Genomic DNA, 11155 nt, shown 5'->3' with positions numbered 1-11155 from the left:
TGGATATAAGTCAGCTGAGAGAGCAACAAAGTATATGCAAGCATAAACCAACAGTACCAAATTGCCTACCACTTGGTATCATCCTTAGAATCACATTTTCAGCCATAGCTTTTTTTTTTCCTCATTAAACTTTTGTTTTAATGGGTCTCAAAGTTCTGTGACAGATTTTTAGTCACGTTGTTTCCGTTAAAAAGTATTGATTTTAAAAACTAGTAACTTAAAACTGCCACACACACACAAAAACAAATAGTCCACAAAACATTCTCCTTTCCTTCTGAAGGTTTTATAATGCATCATTACCATTAACCAGTCTTTTACTATTCAACTTAAATGGCCAACTGACACAACAGTTCTGAGACCATTCTTCCACTACTGATTAAGACTGAGGGGGGCGGGGCAGGTATTGGGGAAATATTCATTTAGCCTTCTGAGCTTTCTGGGCAGACTTGGCGACCTTCCCAGCTCCAGCTGCCATCTTGTCCACTGCTTTGATGACACCCACAGCAACTGTCTGTCTCATGTCACAAACAGCAAAACAGCCAAGAGGAGGCTAGAGAAGCTCTCAACACACATAGGCTTGCCAGGAACCATATCAACAATAGCAGCATCACCAGATTTCAAGAACTTGGGACCATCTTCCAGCTTTTTTCCAGAACGACTATCTGTCTTCTCCTTCAGCCAGCAAACTTGCAAGCAAAGTGAGCTATGTGACCGTCCAGCACAGGGGCATATCCAGCACTGATCTGGCTGGAATGGTTCAGGATAACCACCTGAACCATGAAGCCAGCTGCTTCCACTGGTGGGTCATTTTGGCTGTCACCAGCCACATTGCTATAACAAACATCTTTGTTTGTGACCATACGTTCTTGACATTGAAGCCCACATTGTCCCCAGGAAGAGACTCACTCAAAGCTTCATGGTGCATTTCAATAGACTTCACTTCAGTTGTAACATTGACTGGAGCAAAAGTGACCACCATGCCAAGTTTAAGAACACCAGGCTCCACTCAGCCCACAGGGACAGTACCAATACCACCAATTTTGTAGACGTCCTGGAAGGGTTGATGCAAAGGCTTGTCAGTTGGACAAGTTGCAATCCAGAGCTTCAAGCAGTGTGGTTCCACTGGCATTCCCATCTTTACGGGTGACTTTCCATCCCTTGAACCAAGGCATGTTAGCATTTGGCTCCAGCATGTCGTCACCATTCTAACCAGAAATTGGCACAAATGTTACTGTGTTGGGGTTTGTAGCCAATTTGCTTAATGTAGGTCCTGACTTCCTTAATGGTGCCCTCCTAGCTCTTCTGGCTGTAGAGTGGCTCAGTGGAATCCATTTTGTTACCACCAACAATTAGTTGCTTTACGCCCAGTGTGTAAGCCAGAAGGGCATGCTCACGGGTCTGCCCATTCTTGGAGACGCCCACTTCGAATTCACCAACACCAGCAGCCACAGTCAGCCTGAGATGTGCCTGTAATCACGTTTCTGATAAAGTCTCTGTGTCCTGGGGCATCAGTGATGGTCACATAATACTTGCTGGTCTCGAATTTCCACAGGGAGATATCAGTGGTGATACCACGTTCAGCTTTCAGTTGATCCAAGACCCAGGCATACTTGAGGAGACTTTTCCCATCTCAGCAGCCTCCTTCTCAAATTTTTTTTTTTAATTATTTATTTGAGAGAGACAGAGATAGAGAGAGCTCGAGCAGGAAGGAGGGGGAGAAGCAGGCTTCCCACTGAGCAGGGAGCCCGATGCGGGGCTCGATCCCAGGACCCCGGGATCATGACCTGAGCCGAAGGCAGAGGCTTAACCATCTGAGCCACCCAGGCGCCCCTCCTTCTCAAATTTTTTAATAGTTCTTTTGTCGATCCCACCACATTTGTAGATCAGATGACCAGTAGTGTTAGATTTGCCTGAATCTACGTGTCCAATAATGACAATGTTGATGTGAGTCTTTCTCTTTCCCTTTCCCATTTTGGTGTAGTTTTGGTGGTGGTTTTCACAATACCTGTGTTCCGGCGGCAAACCCATTGAGAGAAAGCAGCCACAGCTTTTTGTCTGTTGTTGTCCACTTCAGAAAAGACACAGTGCTTATGGAAAAAGGGGGAAAAAAAAAACCCTTCTATTTGAAAATCTTTAAATTGTTTAAAAATAAAAAGTTCCTTTAAGTACTTCCATTTCAAAAGCAATCAAAAAGTTGGCAAACTGTTTTTGTAAAGGGTCATATAGTAAATATTTTAGGCTTTGTGGGCCGTATAGTCCTTGTCATATCTACTCAACTCTGCCATTGTAGTGGGGAAAAAAACACAGATACTATGTAAACAAATGGATATGCCTGTGATTCAATAAAACAATTTACAAAAACAGATGGTGCGACCATAGTTTGTAACCCTTGGTCTAGACTACTTTCCTTGCATGTAAAAGAAAACCAGGTCAAATTCATTGAATGTTTATTGACAGCAACAGCAAAAAAAATCTTAGTGGAAATGTTCAAAAGATGTTATCAGGTACCCATTTTTTTCTCCACTTCTTGGCCATTAGCATTTCCACATTTAAATAGCATTTACTGCTCATGAGCTCAGAAGGAAAGAAAAAATCTCTCTCTCTAACAACTATATCAATCTCTAAAAAAATATTGAGGCCTTCCTTAAGCCATTTTCCCATCCTGGATCAATTGATGTTCCCAATGGAAGGAGGTCTCTTAATGGTCAACATAGCCCACACACATAAAATCAGAAGTGAGAGGAGAGATATTTGATTGCCAGCCTTGCCAGATGAAAGAGGCAGAAAATAAAAGGAAAAAAAAAAGGAATAACTTATGAAAAAGAAGGAAAGAAACAGAGTACAGAGACAAATTAAAGACATTCACCAATGGCATCATATCTCGGGACATTATCACTCCTGATGCATTAATTCCAGTGAACAAGGTAATACTAAAAGCAACAAGGACTTTTTCATCTGAGAGGATCAGGCACTGGGGTGGAATGGGGGACAAAACCATATTGTAGATATAGTGATAGCCTCATGTTAAGTAGAAGACAATATGTACAGATTTTAACAAAGACATCCAGTGATCCAGAGTGGGGTAAAATCACCAAAGAGTGAGGATTTCTAATAGGCAAGTCAAGCACTGAGTCATACAATCTGAATCAAGGGAACATATCCTGACAGAGGTCATTGGCTATTTCAAGGAAGGCAGTCCCACCTCACAGCATTTGGGTTACCATTTTAGTTTCTAAAATATTGCAGATATCAGAGACAGAAAGATAATGGATATTGGTTTTCAACATAAAAAACACAATGATCTGAACTGATGTTGAGAGGTGGTACCATGCTACTAATTAATTAATACGTGTTGGTCTGGAGTTCCTTCAACTCTCCTACCCAAGATCAAGATCTTCCTAAAACATGAGAAAAAGCTGAGTCTGAAACTGATGATCAGTTCTTGAACATCTTATTTCCATGCAGAAATAAAGATTTACTTATTTATTTGTCAGAGAAGAGAGAGAGAGAACAAGCAGGGGGAGTGGCAGGCAGAGGGAGAAGAAGGCTCCCTGCTGAGCAAGGAGCCCGATATGGGACTCGATCCCAGGACCCTGGGATCATGACCTGAGCTGAAAGCAGATGCTTAATCGACTGAGCCACCCATGTGTCCCATCCATGAAGAAATAAGATGCAGAAACTAAGAGCAGAGTCTTGAGAACAGAGGATATTTTTAAAGATTATAAGGAAAGTTCCTGTTCTTTAAGATGGTTGGGGTTTTGTTTTTGTTTTATTATAATTTGAGTTCAACAGGCAATTAATAATGTTTGCATATGATTTGAGAGGTTGGAATAGGTTTGAGTCTATTAAATAAGAGAGGAGATTGGACTCAAGTGTCCATCAAAAGAGGAATGGATAAAGATGATATAAAAGGAATGAAATCTTGCCATTTGCAATGACATGGATGGAGCTAGAGAGTATTATCTTAAGCAAAATAAGTCAGAGAGACAAATACCATACAATTTCACTTATGTGTAGAAAAACAAAACAAATGATCAAAGGAAAGAAAAAAGAGAGAGAGACACAAACCAAAAAACAGACTCTTAATTATAGAGAAAAAACTGAAGGTTACTGGCAGGGAGAGGGGTCAGGGGATGGGTGAAATAGGTGATGGGGATTAAAGAGGGCACTTGTGATGAGCACTGGGGGAATGTATGGAATTGTTGAATCATTATATTGTACACCTGAAACTAACATAACACTGTATGCTAACTATACTGGAATTAAAAATAAATAAACACACGTATCTTTAAAAAAGAGAAAGAGAGAAGATATGGGATATTGGAGCTTGATCTCCACCACCTATCATTCATGCCTTTAACAAGCATTAAATAATTGCTTAATGGGATCAATTGCCACTCAAAATAGCGAAAAAAGATTTTATTTGTTTTTTTAAAGATTCATTTATTTATTTTACAGAGAGGGAGAGAGAGAAACAGCGGGATGGGGGGGTAGAGGCAAAAGAGAGAGAGGGAAAGAAGCAGACTCCCTGCTGAGCATGGAGCCCCACACAGGGCTCCATCTCATGACCCCAAGATCAGGACCTGAGCAGAAACCAAGAGGCCAACATTTAACCGAATGCGCCACCCAGGCACCCACCAGAAAAAGATTTTTAAAAATAGAACACAGTTACTGCTCTTGAGAAACACACAGTGTACTGAAGAAGATGTCCATGGAAACAATTTTAGCAGAGTAATTGTGCTATATTTGAGTATGTTTATTAGGTTCTCTGAGCACAGAGAAAAGAGTACTATTGCCCACATGACAAAGTCAACAAAAGGTTCACAGTGGAGCTAGTGTTAGAGCTGAATCTTTTTAAAAGATTATGAGGTCACCAGGTAACATAAGAAAGGGTATTTTGATCAGCAAAGCCTTGGCAGAATGTAATGGCCTTGGGGGATGGCAAGTAGCCTTGGATGAGCAGATCTACTCCAAGTGTGTGTGTGTGTGTGTGTACATGCACATGCACGCACGTGGATGCATATATGTTTGTATTAGGACAGAGAAGTGAAGTGGGGGACTGAGAGAAGATGAGTCAAGAAAGGAGCAGAGGGACCTTGTAAGGAGTTTGGAATTGATTATGAAGCCACTGAAGGATTTTAGGCAGGGCGGTGATGAGGTAGATTGGCATATCAGAAATTTCATTTTGGTTGAAGTCTCCTTTATGAGGGCCACAAAGGAAGAAGCCTTTTTCATTTTAATTAAAAAAAAAAAACATTTATTGAACACTGACTTTGTGCCAGACCTATTCTCTGTCCTCCTAGAAAAAGTCAATTTTCAGAGAAAATCAGATAGAGGAATCAATCCTGTTGCCTGAAGACATTTCCCATTGGAAATGTCTCTCTTAGGACATAGCTCAGTCTTTAAAAGACAGAAAAGATTAGTAAAATACAGTTTTTCATTTATAGTGGTCTCCATTTTCATCCCCACTGGGTTCAAATAGCAGGTTCCTCGGGCTCTTATGTAAAACACAGACAAAACAAGCAAACAAAACACTTTTAGCAAGTCTACCCTTATAGGTTTCAGATATAACTGGATTCCAGTGGTGAACAAAGTTTAGAGAGAACCAGTAAAAGCATCATATCTCTTCAGACAGTTGGTCCATCACCCACAAGAGCAGCCCTGAGAGTTTTATGAGTAGATCTCATTTTATTTACGTGTGACCACAGAGGAAATAACAGCAGATATCAGGAAATTACCACTCGTAGTTACTTCAGATGAGAACCAGCTCCATGGCTTTCCACAATTATCTTCATTTCTTACCATCCTTTAGGGGTAAAAAGAACTTTTGAGTTGGGAATTTGTCACTGTATAATTGGATCTGGCCAGATATACTGCAAATTATTTATTGCTATCTGATGTGTAAAATCTTCTTTCCTACTTCCCAGTGATCTCAGTCAACTCATTAAAAATTATTACAGTAATGAAGCTGTTGTAATACAAAAAGACAACTAAAAAATTCTAGAAATATCATGCAGATTTTAACATATTTATTTTCACCACCAGATGGCATTATTTAGTTTTTTAAAGGTTAAAAAAAAAAAACCTATACAGACCTAACACCAGCAGCAAAGTAGTCAAAATAATTTAATATGAGTGAATAATCTTGTCTCAAACAAAAGAATCATCAAAGAAATGGATTAATGTTTTCCCTTTGTTCCAGTCACCATCCATCTCTCTAAGAGGTTGCTTCTTTTGAAACCAGCTGAAGATTAATTATGTATATGGGACACACTGGGGGGCACTGAAAGAGGGGAATTGGACCACAAGTGCTCATATTTGGAAACAGATGGTTTGAAAATGAATAAAGGTAATTAATAATAATGATGTCTTGACTGCATGGAGCCGCTGTCCTCCTCAGAGCTCAAAAAGCTTCCTTTGTTATCTCATTCATCCTCCCTATGTTTAATCATGACATCAGGAATGGCATGTACACACCTTATGTTCTGCTTTGTTTTATATTTTGGGGATTCCAGACAGTAAAAATCCCTCCTGATACAATAGATCTATATTCATGGTTACGATCGCAACACATACAAATACCCTGCAGGTTGTTTTAAATGATGGAACAAAAACACGAACACCACAAATAGGTAAATTTGCTTGAGCTGGCGGGGAAGCAAGGCAGAGGAACTTGGAAATATTTGTTACAGAAATTCAAACCCAAGAATACTTCTCTATGTATCAGATAGTTTATAAAATGTGGATTGCAATGGAGATGAGTTATTCATATAGGATGTGAACTAGAATGTAAGGTATCTGATGACTAAATTAGAAAATACTTTCGGGCTTTTTCCCACTGACACCATGCCAACTTCTTTCTAGAATCCAAAGTCTTGTGAATATTAAAGAAACCTAAAATACCCTTGTTTTCTAAGAAACCCTACAACTTAAAAGCATAATTTGTTAGCATGGTCTAAACATACACCCCCTCCTTCCTTTTTTTACTTCTCAGTGGATCCCTGTATTCATGTCTCTTCTTCTATTTCTGGCTGCTTCCAACTTTTCACTCCAGCCCTACTTTCCCCTCCGCCAAACCTACCTATCAGGTATGCCTCCAGATGACGGCAACAGCCATCAATCACTATCTCTGTGTTTCTTCTGCTTTATTGGGTGGTGATCAAAGGGAAAGAAGATAAAATTTTCCAGAACCTATGTCTAAGAGAAAAGCCCTCTTCCCTTAGGCAGAGCCCTTGATGAACTTTTTACCACTTTCCAATAAAATTTCTCTCAGTATTTTGAAAAACTAGGATTCCTTTTTCTTGATCTATAGATCCTCTCCTGCAATGAAATTTCAAGAGAACAATACAATATTTTCCCCAAAATTGCTTTCTCTAGTATTTCTCTTTGATTCTGAAAGAGCTACAATTCTGAGTGCATCTCCACAGCTTGTTCGTGGCATTACTGGCCTGGGACTAACTTGTACCACGGAAACCTGCAGAGCCACAAGCATCAGAAAATCAGTGCCAGTTTGACAAGGAATATCAAAGAAACCCAAGTCATCACAAAATCTGCTTCAGATGTGGGCTAGTTTCTAGGCTAATTCCTAGTGGAAGGAATCTTTGGAACGACTGCTAGCAATTCAGAACTCTCTTGTAAGTTCTTAGTAATTTTTGGAGAGTCATGTCTGACCCCACAGTCATTCCTCATCTTCATCTCTTGAGCAGTTGTAGGGCCTCCTCTCTCCGTGCAGTTCCCAGATCCTTACTGCCCATCTGCACATGGAATCCTTTAATCAGTCAAAAACCTTTTAGTGATGTTCTAATATGTCCCAGGCACTGCGCTTGATACATTAAAAATAAGAAGAAGAAAGAAGAAAACAGATCTTCAAAAAGCTTATATTCTAATGACTCTTGGGGCACTATCAGGTAACAAGCATCAAGTAGGGGGGAGTGTTAAGTAACCTAGGTATGAGGACAGGAGTCCAGTAGAGCTCCAGTCTATTCCTTTTTAATGGCTCTTTAACTTTCTACTTCAAATCCAGAGTCAATGCAGGCTAAAGAAGAGTGTTTCTTCAGATGAGTTCAAATCCCAGGACTTATACTTTGTTAAGTTATCTGATTCTCTCAGCATTCATTTCCTTATCAGATTCATGGGGATAAACAATAGCTCCCTCACCAGATGGCTGAAGGATTAAATAAGATGTTATATGGAAAGCATTTAGCACAATGCCTGGCCTCTATCAGTTGCCTACGAAGAACATGATAGGATTAGCATTTATTGAGCAGGTTTTTTGGGACCAGGATCTTTGCCAGGTTATTGCTCATATCCACCTCATTATTTCTCCACAGCAGCCTGAGAGTAAACCTTATTATTCTCACTTTATAAGGAGACTCAGAAAGGAAACTTGCCTAATTCTACACAGCTAGCAATTTGGGGGATTAGATTCAAAAATCACGTCTTTTCACGCTAAGCCCGAAGTTTTTCCTTTACACATTTTCAAGGAACACACGTTGTCTTGGAAGAGACATCTCCCAAAGGACTTTCACAAGGTGCTCAGAGTTATTTAGTCCAGTTCTGCAACCCATGGGTCAAAAGTGTGCCACTGAAGCATGTCCTTGTCAAGTTCAAGTAGGGGAGGGAGAAAAAAAGCTTCCTCCCTCAGGATGAGACAGAGAGCTTTTACGCTTTTCCCCCACGGAGGACATGTTGCTGCAGTCTGCAGAATGAGAAGGGGAAAAGTGAGCTGATTGTTCTTTGTGCAATAATGAGATGGGTGGATCCTCAAAGTTAATGGTACCCCAATGTTATGGAGCAATTGGCATAGTCAGATATGTGGAAAATGTTTCTCTATGCCTGCTCCTTAGAACAAACCTTCAGAGATGACAAAAGCTTCAACATGAAAGGCAAGAGCATAAGTAGAAAATGCCAGAAGACTATCAAAGGACTCAGAAGTCTCGGACAGTCCTTAGCTCTCCTTTATAAGCTATTCTCTGAACTGAGGCCAGGTTCTACCCACACTTGCCTTTGGAGTTGAGTCACATGATAAAAGGCAGATGTGTCAATTTAACATTAATGAACTCAGTGCCTGGTGCTTGTATTAATACATTTTTTTATTTGAAACAGTATTCAAAGCAGAATATCGAGTAGGTAAATTACCTCTTGGATTTATTTCAGCACTGTCAATCACCATCCATCATTCATGTGTAAATAACAATCTGGTAGTGTTTTTGGTCCATCCACCCCATTAGGTTGGAGGTTACTACTTGCTCCATTTTGTTTTCATTTTTACTATGCAACCTACTTCCTGAGTCTTATATATCATTGGCAATACTTCTAATCCACTGGACAGGAAATTTGATTCTTAAGTCTATGGAATACTTTGCACATATTTTAGCATTATATAACAACATTCTTTGGAACTCTTTCAGCAAAGATTTAAATTTTTTTTTAAAGATTTTATTTATTCATTTGAGACACAGAGATACAGAGAGAGAGAGAGAGCATGAGCAGTGGGAGAGGCAGAGGGAGAGGAAGAAGCAGACTCCCCGCTGAGCCAGGAGCCTGATGCGAGGCTTAATTTCAAACTCCATCTCCGCATTAGTCAACACTGTGCCTCAAGTGAGAGGACTGAGTAAAATGACCTCAGTTTGGCTCTCTTTGTATATGCGATCTTATAAAATTGTCTTGTATCCATTCCAGAAAGTTATTCTTGCTTTAATTATTATGAGTACTGTCTTTAAATTTTGTGGTGAATTTGGAAATAATTTAAAAGTGCTTCAAAATAGGATCATTTGTGGTTAATTTTATGTGTCAACTTGGCTAAGCTGGGGTGGCCAGATGTTTGGTCAAACACCAGGCTACATGTTGCTATGAAAGTATTTTTTTTTAGATGTGATTAACATTTAAATCCATAGACTTTGAGTAAAGCAGATTATTCTCCATACCGTGGGTGAGTCTCATCTAATCCAATGAAGACCTTAAGAGAAGAAACTGAGGTCTCCCAAGGAAGGAGGAATTCTGCCAGTAGAAGGCCTTTGAACCAGAGCTACAACATCAACTCTTCCCTTAGTCTCCAGCCTGCCAACCTGCCAGCCTGCCGTACAGAACCAGGAGTTAACCAGTCCCCACAACCATGTAAGCCAATTCCTGAAAATAAACCTCTTTATATCTATGCACACATCCTATTGGTTCTGTTTCTCTGGAGAATACTGGCTAATGCATCACACTATATTGTATGAGTAAACCGACACCATAAAATAAAGGTCTTTGATACAGAAATCGCTCTTGTTATGAATATTTCAAGAAACAATCTGCTGCCTGGTTTGCTTAGTATATCAAAGTAATTCTCATTATTTAAATCCCACTAGAGGGCGCCCGGGTGGCTCAGTTGGTTAAGCGACTGCCTTCGGCTCAGGTCATGATCCTGGAGTCCCTGGATCGAGTCCCGCATCGGGCTCCCTGCTCATCAGGGAGACTGCTTCTGCCTCTGACCCTCCCCCATCTCATGTGCTCTCTCTCTCTCATTCTCTCTGTCTCAAATAAATAAATAAAATCTTTAAAAAAAAAATTAAAAAATTAATAAATAAATAAATCCCACTAGAAATAGAAAATACTAATTGTGGCCTTAATAATCAAATATTTGGCAAAATTCAGTGTGCTGGTTCCATTTAAATAAATTAAATTGACTGTTGCTGGGTGCCTGGGTGGCTCAGATGGTTAAGCGTCTGCTTTCGGCTCAGGTCATCCCTTCTCCCTCTGCCTCTGCCTCTCTCTCTCTCCCTGTCTCTCATGAATAAATAAATAAAATCTTAAAAAAAAATTGTCTGTTGTTTCTCATTGGGTAGTGGGATTATCAAGTAGATAGTTTCTAATATCGCAGGAAGTGATTTATATAAAAATTTATATAAAAATAAAACTCAAAATTCACATTTGGTGCTCATCTATATATTCATTAACTAGTGAGTCACCAATACCTATTTTTTCCCAACATATTATAGGGTTTCTATTTTGTATTTATGGGGGAAAAAGTATCAGAGCAGCATTAACACATAAGTTGAGAAGACATTTTTCACAACTTAGTTAGTGCCGGTCACCTGCAGCATAAAAAGGCAAGGATTTGCTATATTATAGGAAAACATAACTCTGGCTCAATATAATTCACTTTCTCACTGTA

The 11155-nt window shown here is 39.7% G+C and overlaps 1 pseudogene; it reads right to left on the bottom strand.

Annotated features, from left to right (window-relative positions):
• Positions 1–415: 415 nt before the first annotated feature.
• Positions 416–2031, bottom strand: LOC145722475 (elongation factor 1-alpha 1-like; annotated as a pseudogene).
• Between the last annotated feature and the right edge of the window lie 9124 nt (positions 2032–11155).

This window comes from Leptonychotes weddellii, chromosome 7 (genome assembly GCF_054177405.1).
Source record: "Leptonychotes weddellii isolate Sample4059 chromosome 7, ASM5417740v2, whole genome shotgun sequence".
In the NCBI taxonomy this organism is placed as follows: domain Eukaryota; kingdom Metazoa; phylum Chordata; class Mammalia; order Carnivora; family Phocidae; genus Leptonychotes; species Leptonychotes weddellii.
This window is presented reverse-complemented; position numbering and strand designations above follow the sequence as displayed.